Genomic DNA, 24,130 nt, shown 5'->3' on the forward strand with positions numbered 1-24,130 from the left:
CTTATTTAGTAACTAAAAGAACTACACTACCTATATACTAGACCTATATAAATAACTATAGCTCTATCACTGGTACTAGGGCTGCTGCATCAGCAAGTTATGCATGCATCTATATTCATATATAGAAGGAATGAGTTTGTACCATTCTCCACTTACAAGCTCTGAGACTTCAGTGCCATAGGCAGGCTCCTGTAGTTGATAATCAAAATACTTCATCATCTGGAAGCACCAGACCGAGACCTCTGAATATTATATGACTTCAAGAGTGCTGGAAGAGTTAAAACTAAGGGACGTGCTAGGTTTCTTAGTATAGAAGAGAGCCACAAAACAATGCTCCATCCCTGCTAAGAAATCCCATTGCTTTTAAGTGTCAACACATGGTCTGGCATTTTGTAGTATGTCTGTCTCTATTGACGTCTTCTCTGAAGTTTTTACATTTACGCCATTTTCCATGCTTACAAAAAGATACATTTGTGCCCTTCAATTAAACTGCCCTTTATTTGTGTTTATTTTCATCTCTCCATTTCCTGCACTACTAGAAGTTCAGCATGCTTTACAAGTCAGATATTCAGATGAACACAGAGAGCTAGGATGTAAGCTAAAATAAGCTTTTCTCTTTCAGTAGTGAGAAGCTCAGCAAGCGATTGATGCATGAGAGAGGTACTGAGGAAATTTATGAAGGGTTTCCATTTGAATAAAACTGCTGAATAGAAGTAGGACAGTTATTTGAACACCTAAAGTTACAGGAAATTACTGCCAGAAAGCTTCTCAAAGACTTTTTAATCACAGTTTCCTTGGTCAGTTCCTGGATCACCATTTTTTTTTAATTGAAATAATTTGTAACTGACTCCATCTCTCATGACCTGTCACCCCTTTGAAACAAGATATAGCTGTATTTCAGCTCTGGCAGTGTTTTCTTATGCCCAGTTTCTTAAGCTCAGTAGAAAGATCACATATTTTTCTTTCTGTAAAGCTTCTTCTACCATATATTAGTAGGACAACAGGTAGCCATCAGCATTTAGGTCCAGAATTCAGAATAAAAAATGAAAAGGTTCAAGCACTCTTATATTACCTGTTTTATTTGAAAGGAAAAGCTCAGCTGATGAAGCAGGCTTTGGGGATTTATTTCAAATGACTAAGAACATGGAAGGATTTCTTGTGTTGGTGCTTGATGAAATTAAGGACAGCTCAGGTAATTTACAATTCTTTATAACTTGTCCAGAATTATGTAAATACTGACATAAGTACACTGTGCTGTGAGATTGAGAGCCCTCCAGAAATCTTACAAATCTTTCATGATGAAATAACATTTGATTTAGATCCTCTAGGTCTTTGGGTTTTATTTCAGAAGTTTGCTTTCTGTTTTAATGTAAGCCTCAGGTCCATCTAATTTTTTTTTTTTAAAGACTTTGGATTGTCAAAGAAAAAATCCACTTTGCAAATTAAATAAGTGGTGGGCAGGAGGTTACCAGGCTATGTAGACCTTGTGGACTGAAAACAAAACAAATTCTTAAAAATACACAAAGGAGTGAAATAAGCTACCCAGCATCAATTTTAAAAAATAATTAAAAAAAAAATACTGGCAAACAAGAGATGAGAAAAAAATTAAATGCAAAATCAGAGACTGAAAGGACTAAATTTTCAGTAACAATTAAGTGTTTATGCCTTCAAAAATACTTCAGTCATCAGAAGTTCTTTGGTAACTAACCTCCACCAATTTGAGACTGGATCTTCAGCGTTTAAAGTCTCAGTAACCTAGAGTCCTTCAGGACAGATCCTTACAGAGATGTAACCTTAAGCTTAACTTCTTTGATGCTTGATATCAAGATATCACACCATTTTCCCTTTTAATAAAAAAAAAAAAAATCAAATGAGAATGTATAAGGAAAAGAAAAATTCATTTCATTATGGTTGCATGAAAATCAGTGAATATCAACATGAGATCATTAAAAACAATGAGGACACTTCTGAACACTGATTTCAGGGAGGGTTCCCCTGATATTTCTAATAGAAGAATTTAACTGTGAATCCACAGTGGAAATAGCCTTACAAGTTAGCCCTCTCTTCACTATATGCAACCACAGTATCAGATTCATATGTTTGACTCCAAAACAGTCTGCTTGCTTCATTTGTAAGAAATTAAAGACATTGCACTTTGAGGTATTACAGGGCACCTGTAATGCAAAGAATCAGTGCGCTCATTTCTCTAGTCTTACTAACATACTGAAAGGATTGACAGCGACAGAACTGAAACTTTTGAATAAGCAGAAATTTTTTTTCAAAAGAATGAAAAAATTTTCACAAAACCCACATTAAGAAAAAAAAATTAGTATTATCAACAGACCAGGCCAGAAGAGAAGTATGTTCACGTTAGGCACTTATATTGCTCTATCTTAAGAACTGAACTAGGTAATTTGGCACTTCCACATGTGCAACAGTATTACTTCTACTTTATTTCCATCATTTTTGCTTCTTTGAATCTTCTTTTCATATAAGAAGCTTAAAGGCTTTGGACTTTGGCTTCTTCTAACCCAAGTGATGCTTCAGAGAATATTTCATTGGGAGACATTAAAGAAAAGATAACTCTTTAAAGCGTCAGAGATTCAGGTGGAAATTTAAGACCTGATTCTTCTAATGTCTTGGGGAAAGCAGCATAGCTGGAAATACACTGAAATGCAATATATCATTATTTGTCATGTATACTGCAGTCACACTTAGAAGATTCAGAAGACTCGGATACACATAGCAAAGGAAGAAAACACATCTTTAATTCAGAGTTTCCACTCTAACAAGAGATGAGAAGTAACAGTATGAGATGGTGCTAAATATGCTTGACTGTAGTAGTCTCTGAGATGAGCTCCTCTCATCCCTTCTACCCCAAGTTCTCCTATGAACTTGCCATGCTGCGCTAATGTCCTTATGCACACAGTAATAGGAACCGAACAATGTGGTACAGCAAAGTATAGTTTCCCTCACTATACCAACACAGTTCAAGAACACATTGCATTACTGAAAAACGCATTTCCATAGACAGTCAGGTACCCTTAGAGAACCAACCCAGCTTGATGGCTTTGGGAGTGGAAGAAGAGCAGAGGCAATCTCTAGTTCTTGTAATTAATTTAGCAGTACTAATCAATAGGGTTCCCTTATTAACCAAAGGTTTTACATGTCTTTTGGTAACAAAAGTCATCTACAGGCTATTCCAGTCACATTGACAAAACCTGTACCTTGCGTATCTTGTTTTCAGGTGCAATAGAAACTTCCCAAACAAGAAGAGTTATACACTGCTAATATGCTGAGGCAGATCTCAGGCCCTACTTCAGTTGCTTCTGAGATGCAAAGCAGTCAGAGGATCCAGTCCTTCGTGAAGGAGAAAAGTCCACACACAGAGAAAAAAAATTAGATACAATACATCTAAGCTTCAGTGATTCACAGCTACTGCAGTAACTACACCAAATATGAAGAGCTGGCACAAAATACCACAGCACAGGGCTTGCACCGTTCTTGCCCGTGGGCTTCGACTCACATTTGTATCTAAACAACATCCTGTGAACACGCAGAACCCTTTTAATTTAGATTCTACCCTCTAGGCAACTTGATTGCTTTGCTGCTCGTGCATTAGCACAGTATTTTTTAGTGAAGTTTCACTTCCAGGACCAAATATTAGGTCAAGTTCACTGAACTAAGTTAATTTCCTTTCCTTAATACAGATATACGATAGTAATGACATGACATTTGCACTGCTCATGATACCACTTCTGTAGTGTAAAGCCATACCAGGGATAAATACTGTAAAATGGAGGGGGAGGGAAGAATCAGCTAAGTAAATAACTACTTGCCAGCTTCAGCAATGCAGAATTGCTTCTAAAGAGAAAAGTTCCTGCCCAAACCTGAAGACTGAAGTCTATCAAATACAATATTTAGTTTGGCCTTGTAACAATTAGTACCCTGCATAAAGGAGATCTACCCAGCTGTTTCATTCACAAAGAAATGAGCATTTGGTGTAAACTTTACCCTCCCTCTACCCAAGTGTATGCAGGATGCTTTAAAATACAGTGTTCTTTAGAAATACGCAAGTTTACCATTTCTATTTGCTCTGATGTTACTGATTCAACATTTCTGTAATGCCACTCCTACTCATTCATTTTTGCAATTATTGTTGTCAGGACCTTTATTTTTTGCACATGAAGATACAGCTTCTGCTATAAAAAGCTTTCTTCCCTTATCAGTACCCAGAATGGCTTTGAATTTTTTTTTTCCCCGATCTTGCTTATATTTTTGTTTCTATCAAAAATAATTTATAGCTACTAATAGAAGGCAAAATGGCCAACAGAGAATCTTAAAGAAAAAAAAAAAAAAAACCAAGAGGTGAGATTATTAGGGATAGCAAGAATCTCTTGCAAAATTAATTGAAACATCTACATGCCCTTCTGCCAACTGCCTTGCTATGCAATTATGGTAACATGAAAGACAGGCAGGCTGTGAATCATAGCAAAGAGTGAAGAATAAGAAAACCCACCAGTTTTAGATTAACCTAGACACCTTCCATGAAAGAGAATTTAATTGATGTCCAGGGTAATTTGTGAAACTGGTGAAAATCAAAAGTTAGGAGAGAGACAGCAATTGACAGCATTTTTCTGACATGTTACATATGTTTCAACTGATCTTGTAGATAATATTCAACTATATGCTAGAAACTAAGAAAAAGAGAAATCACACACTAGAAGCACAACCGAAGCAGAACAGAGTTATCTAAACAAAACTGAGCAGAGGCAAGCAGTCATAAGGGAGTCTGAGACATCTTTAATGTTAAACAAAGAACAGACTGTCTGAACATTGAATGCAGTAAGGTTTTTTTCTCCTTTCCCCCACCCCTACAAAAAAGGCAGAAAATTGAGAAAGTTTTGAAATTACTAAATCAATAGAATAAAAAACCAAAATCATAATAATAAAGCTCCACTAAAGTAAGACAGGTCACAAGCTCCCTAGCTATATACATCATCTGGGGGGGAGGAATATCTGAGGGAGAAAAAAACCTGTAAAATTCCAGAAAGTAATACATCAGCTACATCCAGAATATTTTTGAAGGAAATACATTCTATTAGTAGGTCAAAACCCCAGCACAAATGGTGATGGGATAACTACAGTTATTTTTCTGTCTGGGGTGACGAGGGAACAATAACCGATGACAAGGATGGCATCTAGGAGAAAAGTTTTATTGGCAGCCATTCAAGAACACATTTCTCCAAACATGAAAAATGCCAACATAAAGCTAAAAATAATGAATTTCATAGTTAAAGCAAAAAATGTTTAAGTAATCTTAAAATGGTGTCAAATCAAAAATAATACAGAATTCAAAGTTACTACTAAAAATATCAATAAAGTGGGAGTAAGAAAGAGCTATCAGTTTTATGGCTGATTTTCATAGATGCTCTACACTAATGCCATAAAACAGAGCCCAACAGTCCATTTTCTTTTGCTTATTTCATCTGTAAGTTCAAGTGACTTCAAGTGTGGACATATAAGCATCACAGCACCTGATTTCTCTTTGCAAATAACATTTGCAGGAATTAACCCCGAGTTCATCAATCAAGCTATGGTTTAGGTTACATTTCCTTATTCTGAAGGAGGTATGGCAAATTGATGCATATTTCATTAAAAACAGAAAAAGAAACCACCTTATGCCCCTTCAAAGCAACAGTAAGGAGATTAGAAACATACACCACTGAAAAATTTCTATTATAAAGTTTTTAAGCAGCAAGTGAAATCAGAAGTTATTCTACTTTAGATAGCTAACTTTTTGCTATATATGATATGACTTTTAGATCAGTTATTTTTGTACAAAATATCCTTGAATATATACGTAATAGCTAAAACTCAAACCCAACTTTACTCAGTGATTACCCTCAGTTTGGTTTTAAGGAGAAAGGATAAATATTTAAACTGCATTTCAGAGGTTTCCTTTCTTGGCTCTTAGACAGTACTCCTTCTTAAAACCATTTCTTTTAATCAGCCACTGGCTCATTATATCATATTTGATCAGGTGAAAGACCAGGCATTTCAGAATTATAGACTGTGTTGTGTGCTATTCCCTGAAGAGGCATCATGCAATTTAACATGAAGAGAAAAAAAAAAGTAGTTAAAAAAATGCTGTATATGCAAGAGCAACTTAAAGAAGCAACTAGACCTCTTACTGAACAGATGTTCACATATTTTGGACAGCTTCTCACCTTTTAAAGGCTGAGTTGAGAGAATTACAAAAGAATGGATGGTAACTCCATTCTTTTGCACTGAGATGGAGTGAGATGAAAGGCATTGCTGCTAGCAGTTAAACCTACTCTAGAAAAAATAGTTATCGCCACTGAGTCATTACATGACTATCACCTTGCTCAGAGATGATGTTCCACGTTAGTCAGAAGGGGAGGCAGGGAGAGGGTGGCAGCAGAATATAAAGAATAAAATCAGAAACTGAGCTAAAGGCATCTCATGAAAGTCAAGTGCTAAAATATTTTCAGGAAAGATAAAAGGCAAAAAATTAGAAAGGCAAATTAGAAAGACCACATGATATCAATCACTACCTAAGAATGTTAAAGGAAAAAAATGTTTGGTGAAGAAATTAACTGTTATGTTTGAGGCATAGTAGAAGCACACAGTGGAACAAATGACATTTATTTTGGTCAGCTTACTGGGAAAGCAGCAGGTGATTATGATGGCGATTTGAATGTCACAGGAATTTGATGAGGCATACCTAGGAGCTCAGCAAATCCTGCACAAAAGCAAAACCAGAGGCAACTCAGTCTAGTATAAGCTACACGTGGGTAATGTTTAGCAAACAGATTATAAAACTTAGTAATTTTCCCCAGGATTTGATCTCAAGAGACACAGGCTATTACAATGTGTTTGCGAGTTCGTGAAGTCTGGTTCTTAATTTATTCAAGCAAAATGCCAGCCAGCAATAAGAAAACATTCTCTCTAGAGAGCAGCAGAGCTGCCCCAGGAAAGGAGAATTCACAGGAATAAACTATTTGCCTCCAAACACTCTGATGCTCCATACTCTTGTTCTGTCCTTTGCCTTCCTCCTGAGGCAATGCATTTTTGGGAAGGCTCAAGTTCAGATCTGCCAGCCAGACAAAACCACTGCTCCAAGGCTACCACCCCCTTTAAAGCTCTTAGTCTGTTGGGTAACAGTCGCTCAGACATTTCTAATACATTTCCAGCAATACTGATCACCATACCACAAGCCAGAACCATTAAAGTCAGAGCATCAGTGTCATTGGGAATCTTGGAATGCACGACAGCAATGCTGCAACAAGGAGATATTTTCTGTTGTGGATATTACACCTTACGGAAGATATAGACCAGTGCTGAGCTAGTGGCGTTACCAGGAAATGCTGACAGTACTTTGAAATTTGGCTTCACAGACGCAACACGTCACTGTCTGGAGATGGAAATCCTGAAATTCATCTCAGCTCAAGTGTAAGAGTTTTGCTTTCATTGAAGAATGAAAACCAATTCCATTAGAGCTATAAAAAGATACTTTTAATTAAATCCGTCTTTTCCTCGAAAAGTAAAGTTTGATAAACTTTATTTTCCAGTGGGAAAAATATGTGAATTAAAAAAGAGAATTCCACCAGCTCTAAAATGGCACTTTTTATCTCCATTTTAAATAAATTAAAATATTTTTTAAAACTGACATGTTAAAATCCAAAATAAAAGACAATTAATCACTGTAAAGTGAAATAAACATGATCACCATTAACATACGTTATCTCCTTCATAATGTTTATCTGTCATAATAAGACTATTTTTAAAAATTAATATATGAATGCATTGAACAAGAAATAATTTTTGCTTCTATTTCTTATGCTTAAGAATTAAGGGACTACAAGTATCATGGAACCAAATTATTGAAAAAATAGCCATGAAACAGCGCCTAGATCTACACTAGTTATTATTAACTGGCATTTCACTGGTCTGCACTGAAAACTGAAAACTGAACTCCCCTGAAATGTTTTCTCCCCACTTGGCAGCCTTTGCTAAAACAGCATTATTACCTGGGTACAGCTTGACGATGTTTTTGGCTGTCCTCTATAAATTCTGTCAGCCTCAGTGTTTTTTCTAGTCACTTTTTCAACCTTTGTAATGACAGGATATAGCCTTGCTTGTCTGATTTGTTGTGGGTTTTCATGGGTGTTTTGTTGTGGGTTTTTTCCCTAGCTTTACATTTTGGAAATAGGTATTTGTCATATATTGGAGATGTAGTTTCTAAAGGACTCTTTTAGCTATTTAGCTTGATTAGAGGCATAGGTACGTAGGCATGAACATGTGCATCTAGCTCGCTCTTTCTCATGTCCAGTTGGCCTCACACTCTTTAAAAACTGTAATGCAATAAGTACTTCCTCACAACCAAATCCATTTTCTGTTCTCAGCCTCCTGTCTACTCTTCCCCTTTACTCTCAGCCATCCTGTATGTTCCCTGTGATGTTAACAGCACCTGCCCCGCTTCCACAGCTCCGCAAGGAACAAGGCGCAGCCCAATGGATACCTGTCTCTGCAGAAAGGCAGAATGCATCATCTCACCTGCCCTCACTACCTCTCTGTCTATCCATGCCAAGGTGTAGTAAGTCCTCATGTCATTTTGAGGTAGGGCACCACAGCCTGTTCCCAGCGCAGCTTCATTCCCAGCAGTTACCAACTGGCAAGGTACATGTCACAGAAGCAGGAGAGCTTAGCAGAAGAGATTCAAGGGAAAGGAAAAGACAACCATAAGATGCTGGCTCCAAAAATTCTGGGAGAGGCTGTTTTGCCTTGCCCTATCAGCAATTCATCTTTTCAATTACTCATGAACATTTTCATAGATTTATTTATGCATAGGTATCTGTCAATAGGGTCATAAGATAAACATGTTTCCTCCTATGATTTTCCCCAAACCATATGCTCTGTGCATTCACCAGGTAAAAAGTGCATTGAAATTATACTCCAATTATTAATTAGTACTTAAATGGCAAAGAATATGAGCCTTTCTATACACAATACTTTGTAAATTATGAGATAACCATAAAGGTTACTGATCTACCACTCGCCATTTAATTGATTAAAGGCAGATGACTTCTCAAAAAGTACTACTGTCCTCTAAGTAGTGCAAATAGCTTTTCTTGAGAATGATGTTTGGATCAGATGTTAGACTTATCTGAATACACTGAAAAGCAGCCTGACCACCCTTTTCCCCAGTGCAGGTGGTACTACAGGCTGTCTATACTCCATCCCACTCCCTGCAACTCTAGCTGTGAAATACCTAGCTGTACACCAAACCACGATGCACTGCCATCCTCTTGCACAACATTTCTATCCCAATACTCTGGTGTGCTGCACTAGGTTTTTCTACCCAGGCACTTTGAGGAGGACATCTTCCCAGAGTTCACCAGAGCTTAAATAGTACAGATAGGCATAGCAGACCTGGGAGAAGACAGGAACATAAAGGTATCGGAATTTCCTCCCATGCTTAATCAACAGAATGAAGCCTGGAGAAGTTAGTTAAGCACTTAAGTGTCAGTTCTTCAAACCAAAGAGTAAGGTGGATGAAGCTCAGTGCTGGGAATCAGCAAAGAATGTATAAGTTTTCCTGAGCTTTTGTAACCAATCTGCACTTTGACCAGACAGATGCACTGGTGCCTGTTGAATGTTAACCAAGCTGCCATATGCTGTGGTAGTGTAGGCAAAGTTTTGATTGTAGCAGAGAAAGTGAAAGAGCTGAAGAATTGGAGGGAAGAATACTTAGCTCCCAAAATATACAGGACTTGTAATAAACATTCTTCTCAATTGGAGATTTTTTTTAAAAAGCCATTGTCCCATATAGTAACCCTATGCCTGTCAATTAGAGAAATTTCTAAGGCAAGCAATCATCAAATGGTCACATCCAACTCACAACAACAAAAAAATATTGCGGTAAGTATCTGGCTCAGCCTTTCTTTTCCAGTTTATTTTTGAGAAGACAAAGTATGAAAAGTTAGTTTAAGCACAAATAAACTTTATGAGGAATTAAAAATATGTAAAGCAGAATGAATAGAGGAAATCCTTACACTTTATGTTGGGTGCTTTAAGAAAATGAGTTTTCTGTTGAAAATTCTTTAAGAATAGTCTCCACAACTTGAGCAAGTTATTTGCAGGGAACAATTTATTCATCACATTTAGCCTGGATTTTCCCCTAATGAAAATGAGCTAAAAGAATTACATTACACAGAAATAGCTTTAGCTAATCCTTTATAATGCACCGGGGATATATGCAAATTAATTTGCTTCTCAAAGTTTAAAACATTGCATAGTGTAGAATCATTTTATGATTGTCTGGCAAATTGTTGTAATGTTTGTTTATGCCTGATAATGCATACAAGAAAAAAAAAGCAAGAATTTAACAACAGCATACCAAGGGGACTTATAAAAACATTGTCATTTGTTCAGTGTAAAATAAGAGAATCAAGTCACATAAGGATGGATTATTATAAAGTATTGGGAATATCTGCAGCATCTCTATGGAAAAGCCTCTACAGGGAAATTCCATAGAAGTCATCTGAAGATTTTTTTTTTAATAGCACATCAGTGGTTCATACAGGAGCTGATGTCTGGAGATCTTCTAGAATATTTTCTTTTGGGATCTATCTACAGTAAATATTCCTTATGGGAACCAGGGTTATACAATGATGATTTGTCTCATGGAGAAAACCCAGAAGGTAGACTGTGAAAGGAAGAAGGGAAGAAAACAGAAGGATCTCCTTCCCTGAAGTACTTGTGTGCCAGTACAACAGCTAAGCACCACCATCCACTCAGCTTCAGGCAATTCCCTAGCACATGACATACATTAGTTAGAGCTAATGCTTAATGGAGATAACTTTAACAGTTGATTACTAATTAAACCGTGTCTTCTTTAGAATGACTACTCCTGCAAATGACTGCCATCAGCTGCAGAGTCATCTATGAGCCTACATGACTTGGTATCGAAGGGCATCAATTAAAAGAATAACTACCTGAAGCCATGCTGCCATCCCACTGAGCTGAATGAGCCTCCAGAATTTTTTCTGGTGATGGGCAGTACAGAAGCGAGGAGTTGTTCTGTAAGAGTCAGGGAACTGTTGTATAAACTCTAGTAGAAAGACATCAGAACATCAACCATGGCCACCAGAAGCACTCCAAGATAGCCATCGTGGAGAAAAGAATCAGATATAATTTGCAGTTGAAGATTAAAGACAGCAAAAGAATCTAATAATGTGAGATATCCTAAAATATGACCTTGAGTCTTTGTTTCTGCTCACCTTTACACCTCTACAGCAGTTTGATATCTGCACCACATTTTGCAATAGCAACGTTTTTAACCATTATGTGTCTATGATGCACATTAGATAACAGCCCACAGAACAACACATGGCCAAAAAAAAAAAATCTCCACTTCTGTGCAAATGCATCGGAAATGGAATGGACTTCCACATGTTCCTAAAACATTTATTAGACTATAGACATTACTGGAAACAAATGCACTAGTGTTTATATCATAATTCCAGGCCAGAGTAACTCCATCTATTGGTATGTAATGAGCTCTTTCACATAGGTACTTGTCAGGTCTCATGGTCAGCCCCTAGAAACATAGAATGATTTTCCAAGAAAGGAGCAAACTCTTCCTCCTTTCATCTTCCTCCTCCTCTCCTTCACCTGTTTTGCTTGGATGGCTAAGATTTCAAAGCTAAATGTACCCTAAGTGTAAAGTTGTAGAGAAATCAGGAAATGAGGACGACTCTCTAGATGTTAAATAGAGACTTTACTAGTGACCTTCTGTTTTGCATTTATGTCAGCATCTGCTTGGGCATCTCCTAGTCCTGAGTCACTTCAAGTTCAAGAAATACAATTTATTCCACACGATATTTTCTTCTATGCCAAGTGTCACACAATGATTATGATGAAAGCAAAGACTGAATATGTACTTATATTAATTAGCAATTATTAAAAGACAGGTCCCAGTGATTACTGCTTCACAGACATGAAAATGAATTCATTACTAAAAGACCATTACCACTGAGTGAATAACTGATCAGCTTTGGCAGATCAAAAAAGCATGTTAAATAAATGAGTAATCAAATGATAAAGTGTATCATTTGTATACACTACTAAAGGACAACCTCCCCTCCTGATTGAGATGCTCAGCTTTACAGAGATTATTTACGTAGTTTCACACAGCAGGCAAATCCTTTGTTCCTGCAAGTCGCACTTGCAGAGAGAATGATTGTTACAAGACAGACTGGAAAAGATATTGACTCAAATAAGAGGTTTCTGTATTCTGCCTGATGGTTCCATAGCACACTACTACAGCCTATGACAGGTTTAGATTTTAACTGAATAGCCTTTTGACCTACACCACACTATTTCTATTTAAAAAAACAAACAAAACCACACACACACACACAACACACACCCCCCCCCCCAAACCAAACCACAAAAAACCCCAAAACTCCTCTCAGTATGGAGGCCACTTATTTATCAGATTATAGAAAAGAAATAGCTGGCAGCAAGGAAGTTATTGTAGAGATTTGATTGATATAGATTTGAACATATGTGGGGAAAAAAAAAAATTATATCCATTTCCTCAAAATTGATTTAAAATAGCTATTGAATATGCTCCAGAATTCCTTTCTGCATGTTTTGCTTAGATCTGAATAGTGGCCAGCAAGTTGTGTCTTCAAAAGGACTGATATTTCAAATTAATCCAAATTTAGGAGTTGTCCACTTCCTGATAAAGTTATATTTTCCAGATTTTTCTTATTATTGGGTATGTCTCTTGTGGATAAGGCTTTCTTTCCTGTGAATATATTCAACAACAATGAAAATTATTATTATTCAGCCTATGATTACGAAGTTAAACCATGTATTTTCATTTTTCAGAGAGGCAAATAAGGTGCACAGAAACTAGCTGAATTTATCAAGTGAATCAGAAAATTATTCATCAGATCTGAGGGTAAACTTCCAACATTCTGGTTGCTGTTCTTTGGTCCAGTTACACATCCTTTTTCTAATTAAAAAGCTCTTGAAGTCCCCACACTTCCACTAAAATGTTATACTCTCCCCAAAACTTACCCTCACACATAATTATATACCTATATGCAAGCATCACTATGGGTAGATTTTTAGTCAAAATAATACAAAAATGATATTATATCAACATTAAATATTTCAAATTAAGAAAACTTTTCTGCTCCTCCTTAATACCTTTCTCTGTATACTTTACTGGTTATCTTGTTTTGGATGTTTTGATTATCAGTGTAAACAATGCTTTTGCTTATATAGTATCTCTGAGACCCAGCTGACCATGATTGTTTATTCTGAGCATGAACTGACAAAGATATTCACCTTGGCTTCTGCTTCAGTTAAAATGCAATCAGGATATAAATATATGTTTGCATGAAACTGCAATTTGTGAACGTCTTTAAAGATGAAAACTTCAAGATATACATGGCTGAATATCCTGCAAATGTAAGCTTCCAATGAACAAAATAACGTAGCATATTTATTTAAATAATTTTGAAGCTATAAAATTGAGTATGTGTGAAGAATGGTAAAAGTTAAACAAGAAGCAGTAAATTTTTTTTTTTTTATTGACAGAGGGGCACTAGGTAATTTGTTCTGGCTTCCCTATAAAACCAACATGGAACTAATTGGGAGGTTCAATTGGTAAAGTTCAATTATTCAATTGCTATTTCAATTTAGTTACAAAGTTTTACTGATGAGTAGCATTCAGTTATGCTGTTTGTTACAGAATGATTGCACCTAGTTATCCACAATCTGTAACGAACTTTAGAAAAGTCAAAGGATTAGTACAAAATTGGCACCTTCCTCCCCACCCTCCAATGCTCAGGGCAATCTGGAAGTCCAGTCGCTGACTTAGACTTCTTCTGATGCTCTACACCAGACCATTAGCTGGTACACACAACAAAATACAGATGCAAAGCAAGTAAACGTAACAGAAACAAAGGCATGATCAAGCCAGTATTCTACAGCACATGTAGCACTTGCGCTTTAGCAGCTTCTTGAATTTGGGATCATCCATGGGTTTGTCTTTGAAGAGAAAGAGAGCGTGTATAAGCATCCAATAATACAATAATGGAGTTGCAGTATACCAAAATGTCTGACAAACACATACTTGGAGTGGCACAGCTGCTTTTGGAACATGACACTCAAGTATGGCTGTTTTAAATAGTATTTCAGAGTCATAGTTCAGGAAGTATAAGATCATCCACCAATTTATTTTCCTCTGCTTTCAGTTACTAATTTAGTTAACAACATTTACTAACTTATACATCATACATCCTTACACACACCTATCAATGAAGTCTAGATATTTCTGATATCCTACCTCAGAACATGGATTTTAACATCATGCTGAAGCAACTCTCCAATATTTCAAGATTATCACTTTTTTCTTACTGAGTTCTTGTTTGGTCAAAATAGGTATACACAATCTGTTTCCTCCTCAACCAAACTTACAGCATTCCTTACAAGTTTTGTTTCTTTATCTAGATTATGGGTCTTAGCGACCCTTTCTCACTGAGACACCTAGATAAGTTGACATATATAACCTACTTCTAAAGCTTCATTTCATTCCTACTGCTTTCCACTCAGTTTTTTTTCTTTTTCACAGTGTTGCTTTATATTTTTAATCTCTCTCACCTATTCCCTCAAGATTTTTCTATCATAAATAATGTATACACATGCCTGTAACAACATACTGAAACAAAGCATTAACCATATTAATAAGATCAAATACACACAAATTCAATACGCTGACAATTGGCTCAGAAGTTCTGAATTTTAGCAAATACTTGAAAACAATTTCTTGAGCAGAAAATATTTACAGAAAGTTCTACATTCATCTGAGTAATTTTTATTATTATTATTATTATTATTATTGTCATGGTTTGACACATTGCAACTTCAAATTTTTGTGAGGTTGATTAGCAAAGTGGCATTCCAGTTTGAAATTATAGGAATGTATTTTATTTTCATCGTTTCAGTTAAACTAGAATAAAGAAATTACTTCACTAAAGGTAGACAATTATAAAATTAACATGAATATTTCAGACTCTGAAAAGTAGGATACATCTAGCAATATTGGTCATATCAGGTTATGTGTACAGTCAAGCTAATTACCAAGGCACTCTCTACAGTCAGTGGAGGTTGACGGACACAGATGACATTTTGTTCAGTAGATCGATTAATTAGGTAGACTGAATCTGCCTCTTAAAATGCCTGATTTTCTCCCTTAAACACAGAGGCAGTCCAGGCAACTATCTTAAACTAATGACACAACTTTCAGACAGCTGAAAGTAACTAAGATGAATGCCATCCTACCAGTGTGACTTTTAAAGAATAAGTAACCCCACTCTTCCTAAAATTCACAAGTCACTATGATTAATGGTAACATTGATAGATTTTCATAATGATGATGGAGTGCCTTTTTCTGCAGAAATCCGTGACAAGTAAAAAAGAGTAGTACACACCATCACTGTTGTCCTGGTTTTGGCTGGGATAGAGTTAATTTTCTTCCTAGTAGCTGCCATAGTGCTGTGTTTTGGATTTAATATGAGAAGAATGCTGATAACACGCTGATGTTTTAGTTGTTGCTAAGTACGCTTATGCTAGTCAAGGACTTTGCAGCTTCCCATGCTCTGCCAGGTGCACGAGAAACTGGGAGGGGGCACAGCCAGGACAGCTGACCCAAACTGACCAAAGGGCTATTCCATACCATATGACATCATGCTCAGTATAGAAACTGGGGGGAGTTGGCCGGGGGGCAGTGATCACTGCTCTGGGATGGGCTGGGCACCGGTCAGCGGGTCGTGAGCAGTTGCATCACTTGTTTGTTTTTTTTTTTCCCTTGGGTTTTGTTTCTCTCTCTTGTTCTCCTTTTCGTTACAATTTTTATTACTATTATGATTGTATTTCAATTCAATGTAATTCAGTTTTTAAACTGTTCATATCTCAACCCACAATTTTCTTACTTTTGCCCTTCCGATTCTCTCCCCCATCCTACCAGGGGGGAGGGTGAGCGAGTGGCTGCATGGTGCTTGGTTGCTAAACCACGACAAGTATTCACAACGGCTTCCACAGCCCCTAAACTATGGGCAATTTCTGGATAACTAATGCCATACAAAAAGTAGTTTCATGATTTAGTCATTGGTAATTAATATTTAGTCTTATTTTAATGTTAAAGACAAGACATAAACGTTGTTTACTGCTACAGAAAAAAGATGAAAAGTATTTGCCCACAACAAATCCTACTCATTTGTTGCATTCACGCACAGGAGAAAGTATTAACTGCACCAGTGTCTGGTAATAGTTAAACTGTGATAGCTATTGAATTCAACATGAAGAAATTTCCAGGTGTAAACTTCTATCTGAACAGTATGTGGAGGATGATAATTACAGAAAACCTCGTGCCATCACCCCATCACAAAGTAGAAAAAATTGCTACTTTCAAAATATTCCCACTTTGCCAATTAGTCAATGGTTATTCAAGGTGGAAATTCAGTAACTGCTCGCAACACCAGAATGTCATTCTTATATTTAAACAGATCTAATTAGACTAAAACATAGAAGTTGTATTGCCTGCATCTAGCACCTTATGCCAAGACACACAGGTCCCTGTAATTATAGGTACTGGTATTTTAATTGATTCTCATTAAGAGCCACTGAACTGGTGTGCAGACAGTAACCTATTTTGACTATAGATCTGTCAAATTAGAAAGTTTCTTTGTAAATGTACGTCATCCCATTTGCAATTTTTCTAGATATGTTCCTTTGTTAACTAGGAGATACAAATAATAGGTGTGCCCTAAATTGAGAGATCCTACTAGAGACGGACCAGACTGACCAGAAGCACACCACCCTTCTTGTATACAATTAGAAGGCACCAAAACCAACCACAAAGCCACTTTAAGAAATACATATGTTTTTATATACATCCCATGTTGCACCAAAAAGATTAGGAAAGGAAACTTAGAAGCAACTGACAACACCTAGAATCACTATGTGTATTAAAGTGCTTTTCAACAAGAGCCCAGATTTCTACTCAACATAGTTAAAGTACACTGCTTCAAGGAGCCCTCCATGTCCATGCCAGATCCTATAATAGAGACCTTGGTGAGCTTCTGGTTTATTTTTTTTCATGAAAAAGTTACCTACTCTAGTGCCAGGACAAGAGCCAGGCATCTTTCACTTTAACATCAGGATTCAAAAGTCATTTAATTCACATTTAAATATGTAGAAAATATAAACAAACTCCTAACTACACCTGACTAAAATAAGGGCTTCTATTTTAAGATTTATTTCAAATTAGAATTTAATACTTCCTATTCTCTGCCTTAAGTAGAAATCATGCTAAAACTTTAAACACCGGTGAAAACTGGAAAGTTTCCACAGCCTCTCATGAGCTCTGCATTAGATCCTTACATTTTTGGCATTGCTCTTGGTTATGTTTCCACAATGCTATCAGAAAAGGTTTCATCCGATAAGCCTGTTATCAAAATGAGATAACAACCCACATAAAATCATCCGACCAAGGAGTTTTGAACTCTTTATATAATTGATCTCATATTTCATCTTTCACATGGCCAGTCCATCGGTGAATACAAGTGTGATACAGACACTGCATGTCAAATACCTGATCTGAGTGCCACTTCCCAGATCAACAGCATGCACAAGGTGTTTGTGAATACTAAGCAGTTCAGCACAGTTTAGTGTTAGGGTATTAGATGACATTAACATGCAACATTTGGCTCCCATTGGCTTTCTAAGGCTTTGAAATACTTTCTGTACAAAAGAGTTTATTGGTAAGGTGGCTACTCTCCAAATCATTTCTTACTTTGATACAGCCATAAGCGATAGACAGGAGACACAAGTTCAGTAAGAATTCAGTAGTTTGAGTTGCTTTTGCAGTCTACAGCATAGAAGAAAACTGAGGATTTGCAGTGATACTTAAAATACCAAATACTCACTGATTCCTTACACATCCAAGCACAACTGAAAGAAAAACAAGCTAATTTGTAAAGTTAGTTGAATAACATGCTTAGCACTATCATGCATGATCTGTCACATGTAGCAGTCCAGATCCCAGAAGGAACTGGAAAATGGAATATTGATCTAAAACCCAGAATATTCATCAAAAGTATTGGAAGCACTGGCTATCTAATTAAGTGATTAATCAGAAGCAGTATGACTACTTTAGCATAAGCGTCTGGGAGGTGTTGAACTTTCATTAACAATATTTTCATTTATAGGCATTCTAATATATACTAACAGAACTGAAGCACTGGCTGAAAATAGAAAAACATGTTTACAAGCTTGAGAAAACTGTATTTGGTCCCCAAACTTTTCAATTGTCAAAAATATCTTGTGAAAACAAGCATGAAAGATTGAGAGCTCGTAAAAGATATGCATAGCAAATTAGGAAAGAAACATGTTTAACTGAAAGCAGTTGAATTAACAACAGAAAAATTTGAGAACATAAGATAATATAATCAATTGCTGTATATGCATCAAAATTTCTCTGCAAAATGCTTTTTCCAGATAGCATCCAGGTAAGACTTCGTAAAGCAACCAGATAAGTTTTAATTGGTTAACATCACATCATCTTAAATGACCCTGCAGAGAATTGTGTCAAAGGACATATTTCCATCCCTTACGAAATTGCACCATAGACTGATTTCACTAGAACTGCAAATACAGTTTTGCATTTGCAAAGATGGTCATCAAAACTTTCAGGGATTACAATGAGAAATTAAAATGCTTGTTATGCAAATTTGTAATAAAGTACCTCTCATCAGAAAAAGCAGCAAGTGAGCAGTTGTATTTCTCTACTTCATCACAACTTCTCCATCAGGAAAATTAAGCAATGGGAGATTTGGGGAGGAATGAGGGCAAACATTTTTAGACTATTAGAGCAATGAACTCTAACTGCATTGTAATTTTTCCATATTTTGAATTTCTAAAAACTGATTACATTTGCAGAAGATTCATCTTTACTCTAAAAACAAAGTAGTGTTAGCTGTACATGAGACAAATAAATTACAGGGATATGACTGTGACATTTAAGGGACTTTGATACATGCTCCATCAGGCTTGGTGATTTTGCAGATCTTTCCTGCCTCAAATTCCATAAAACCATTACATAAATTATAAGAGTACTTATATTATACTTATTATACTTAAATTATATGACTCCTCAAGCTTGCCAGTACTTGATAATTAATATGGAGAATTATTTTGGAATAAAATTCCATGAAGTCACACTCATCTTAGAATAATAACACACTTTTCCATTAAGTTAAACTAATCCCATAATTCTTGTTCTGGAGTATGACTGCCTGTGTGGGAAATTTACATCAAAGCAATTTTTCAGAAAAATTATTCCGAAACAGTTATTTTGGGACATTTGCATCTGCAGACAAATCACTAATGACTCTACTTGAATGAGGGAAAAATCTTGGACACAGGCTGGACTCAAGTTATATTCCCTTTACCTCATTAATTTAAGACAATTCAGTTTAATAGAAATGAATCATCCTGCTGCAGCTTCAACTTGTCTCTAATTTACTTGATAAATACTTTGGAAATTGCCTGATTCTCTCTTAAGTGTCTTGGACATCTATCAGCACTGTAATAAACAATAAACACACAAACAGTTATTTTTAAGAAAAAAAAATCATTGCATACAATTTTACAATCCCTCAATTTTAAGTGACATAATGAAAATAATTCACAGCTGAAGAAAATAGCATTTGGTTTTGATTCAGCTGTTTAAGTGACTGGAAGTGATACGGGGAGATATTAGTCCTTTAAACAAATTACTCTCAGCATCATTTTCAGCACTTTTAGTATGAATACTCTGCACAGTTCCACTTGCAAAGAAGTACGGTGTGATTTAGTACTAGCAAGTTCTAAAGCAATAGAAATTAAAGTATAAAAATCTACCCAACATACATTTATCAGAAATTAAGAAAGCGCTACAATATATAACTGGAAATGGTAGATCAGCCCTCAAGAGCAGAAGTCTAAAGCTTTCTAGCCAGTTTGAAAACAGCTTCTAATTACATGTGGTTCAGTCAAGAAATGTGCTCAGTATGTGAAATCACTTCTCTAAGGCTTCTTCCACACAGACTTTCAAGTTGTTCACATCAACTTACAAATGCATAACTTTGCAGTTACGTTTATGTATTGGGTTTGCACAGTAAGGTTTGGGGAATGGGGGACCTACGGGGGTGGCTTCTGTGAGAAGCTGCTAGAAACTTCCCCTGTGTCCCATAGAGGCAATGCCAGCTGGCTCCAAGATGGACCCACTGCTGGCCAAGGCTGTGCCCATCAGCAACAGTGGTAGTGCCTCTGGGATAACGTATTTAACAAGGCGGGGGAGGGCGGGGAAAAACCCTGCACAACTGCAGCCAGAGAGAGGAGTGAGAATATGTGAGAGGAACGACTCTGCAGGCACCAAGGTCTGTGAAGAAGGAGGGGAGGAGGTGCTCCAGGCACTGGAGCAGAGATTCCCCTGCAGTCTGTGATGAAGACCATGGTGAGGCAGGCTGTGCCCCTGCAGCCCATGGAGGTCCATGGTGGAGCAGATATCCACCTGCAGCCGGGGAGGACCCCATGCCAGAGCAGGTGGATGTGACCAAAGGAGGCTGTGACCCCATGGGAAGCCCACGCTGGAGCAGATTCCTGGCAGGACCTGTGGACCCGTGGAGAGAGAGGAGCCCAGGCTGGAGCAGGTTTGCTGGCAGGGCTTGTGACCCTGTGGGGGACCCACATTGCAGAGAAAACACGTGATGAACTGACCACAACCCCCATTCCCTGTCCCCCTGCGCTGCTTGGGGGGAGGAGGTAGAGAAAAATCAGGAGTGAAGTTAAGCCCGGGAAGAAGGGAGGTGTGGGGGGAAGGTGTTTTAAGATTTAGTTTTTATTTCTCATTATCCTACTCTGATTTGAATGGTCATAAATTAAACGGATTTCCCCATGTTGAGTTTGTTTTGCCTGTGATGGTAATTGGTGGGTGATCTCTCCCTGTCCTTATCTTGACCCACGAGCTTTTCATTGTATTTTCTCTCCGCTGTCCAGTTGAGGAGTGACAGCACGGCTTTGGTGGGCACTTGGCATCCAGCCAGGGTCAACCCACCACAGTTTACATCATCTGAATTTGACTTAGAATCAATCCCTAGAAGAGTTCTGTTTTCCAATCAGACCTACAGTGTTACTTCTAATTAAAAACAAGTTTACCGAAGTAACACCAATACCCCATTATTATGGACATTGCACATGCCTAATTTCCATTAAGTGCTAAGAATTTAGGACTTCTGAATATCATACCACAAAGCGGGGGAATAAAAAAAAAGAAAGGTCTAGCTTGTTAGATGAGAGGGTTGGAGCACTTGCAAGGAGGGACAGATTGTGTGAAATACAAAATTATAGTTTCTATTTCAGAATGCATGAGGTCCCAAACATTTGTTCCTTCCCTCAAAACACAACAATGGGAAGTGCCTCAACCCCATGCTGTATTAAATTCCATAAAAGCAGTGCTGGTAAAGCTGCAAGCTATGAGTTTCAAAGGATGCAGAGATGTTTCTTCCATTCTTCCCCCTCTAGCTCTAGGATAGGTATTTTTAAAAGGTAACAATCTAAACCAGTAATTAAAAAATGAAGCTAAATGTAGTGAGAGGGGAACGTCATTGGCAAAATAACTCCAGTGAGTGAATGACCTGACCATATGTGAAATCACAAGGTAAGAAACTAATTTTCATGGACCTCTGCTCAATTATTGCGAGCTGGCACACTGTTGTCAGTTCTAAAGGTTAATGCAGTAATGAAAGATGACAATCTCTCCTAAGCGATTACTGAATGCCCAAGCAGGTATTCACATTTTAATTTAAAGGTGCTCCAAGCAGCCTCAGGATATAAGGTTTGTCCAAAATCTCCACCACAGCCTGTGTAGAGTGCTAACTGAGGCTCTGTTACCCTGAAGTGTCATGTAGCTTAGAAGCCAAGATGATGTACAAGATGATAGCAAAGCTCTGAATGTAATATTCTGCCCAAAACTGGGTCAGAAATTTACATCACTTGAACTGTTTATAATTGAATCCAGTGTGATTTTTCAGAAGACAAAACTTTGGGGTATTTGCTCATATGTTGATCAGTGTTTCCTAGAATCTCATTTAAATTCTGTTAGATGTATTAGGTAAGTGGGGAGTTAAATTACAAATTAATAATCACAATTCCAATTCCCTTTTTTAAAAACCTTTACAGGCCAATCTAAGCTCACTGATGGCTGTCATATCTTTATCTGGAGATAATGTACTCCAGGGACAGACCCAATACCGAAACATCCAGCATGCCCAAACAAATGCTCTGTTAGACTCCCATAAATTGCACACAGATAGGCTACATGTGATGGAGCTAAGGGAGGGGGAGAGGGACTAATACCCATTTACACTGGGTAATGTCAAGCCCACTGAAGTCTCCATTATGCCGTTCACAAATAAAAACAAAATTAAATGATAACTAGCTTCAATGAACTAGAACTAGTGGGCTGTTCAGACATACATTGCAACTAAGTCTTCAGCCCTGCCAGCAATCACAACACCGAAATAGTCTCTTGGCCTCCTCAGCTTTAAACAAAGCAGTGGTAATCTCACATTCATATGTATCACTAACATCTATAAGATTTACTAAGTACCCCCCAAGCAATTCATTACAAGAATGACAACAATTTTAATAATGTCTCCTTTCGAGGTGAAAGGGCTTTGTAACTAAGTAATAGATTAATCTTGCTTTGACAATTTCTTGCAAGTCTTGGGTCATTTTTCAAATAATCTCTGCCGCTGAAATCTTGGAAAGCAAGCCTAAAGTTTAATTTCAAAGTTACTTTGTATTAGCTTTAAGCAGATGAAGAGGGGAAAGGTTTAATAAGTGAAAGAGCATAAAGACAGTGTAATCACTGCAGCCTCCTCCAGAAAAATAAACTGTTATCAACTTGCCAAGATGTCGTAAGATATGACACTCAGAAATGATAACCAAACAGAGGGTATGCAGTTTTATACAGAAGTAGTTTAACTTGTAGCTTTTACTAACATGAAGATTTAGGAAAGGGTAAATAGCAAGTTCTAGCTGGAAAGCAAACCAAAGGGAGATGGTACATGATCAGTGCTCGAGGAAGAGGTTTTAGAGAGCCAGATTATAACGAGTCAGTTTTGATCTTAAACACACTTTTTTGGTATTGTTGTAGTTGGTGTTCGTAAGACAGTTATTAGTTTTAATAAGGAATATTCCATTTGAATCCCATACAAAGTGGGAAAAGGGCAATCTACCTTTTCCTGTAATACTTCATTGGCTTAAATTCATGGTTTGTACTAATTCCAGTGCAACAGAAGTGTCAAAGATGAAACTGCAGGGATGATATGTCCCACCATGACCCGAGGCTATGTTTAATCCCAAATCAGAATATAAATCTGTGTCTTTAATGATGCATAAAAAGTCATTATTAAATATCTTAAGGATGCTGGAATTCAAGCCTCTTCATGCCAGCATGACAGACATCCTGATGAAAGCATTGAGAAGTATAAAAGGAGACATTGTAATGATGATTCTCAGCTCCAGGTAGAATGACAAACTAGTAGTTTCTGCTGAAAATGAGAGACATTTAAACTTTTTAATCTGTAAACAATTCCAAGAAGCTAGCACCTCCATGTGAAGTTTTACATATTCCTTAGAAGAGCAAGAAAGCAAAGTAAACCAGAAGAAAGTCAATTAAAGTACTCATCTTTTAAGCATTTACCATTGATAACAGTTTTTGCTGTTAGGATTACATAAATGATATAGTGCTCCTGTTAAGAGTAAAGGTAACACATCCACCTGTCGCATTTGAGCAAGAGAAATTGCTGATTGAGTGTTTTGGAGAATGTAGTTGAGTTCCCCTCTTGGAAACAGGAGCAAATGAGTGTCCTAATCCCATTCAGATTACGAGGAAGCAGAGACAGCAGTTTTCCTGGATTTAAGTACTAATGAGATTTTGATTTTTAAGGCCAGCGTAGCATCCTTCAAACACTGGGGC

This window comes from Pelecanus crispus, chromosome 5 (assembly GCF_030463565.1).
Source record: "Pelecanus crispus isolate bPelCri1 chromosome 5, bPelCri1.pri, whole genome shotgun sequence".
Lineage (NCBI taxonomy): Eukaryota > Metazoa > Chordata > Aves > Pelecaniformes > Pelecanidae > Pelecanus > Pelecanus crispus.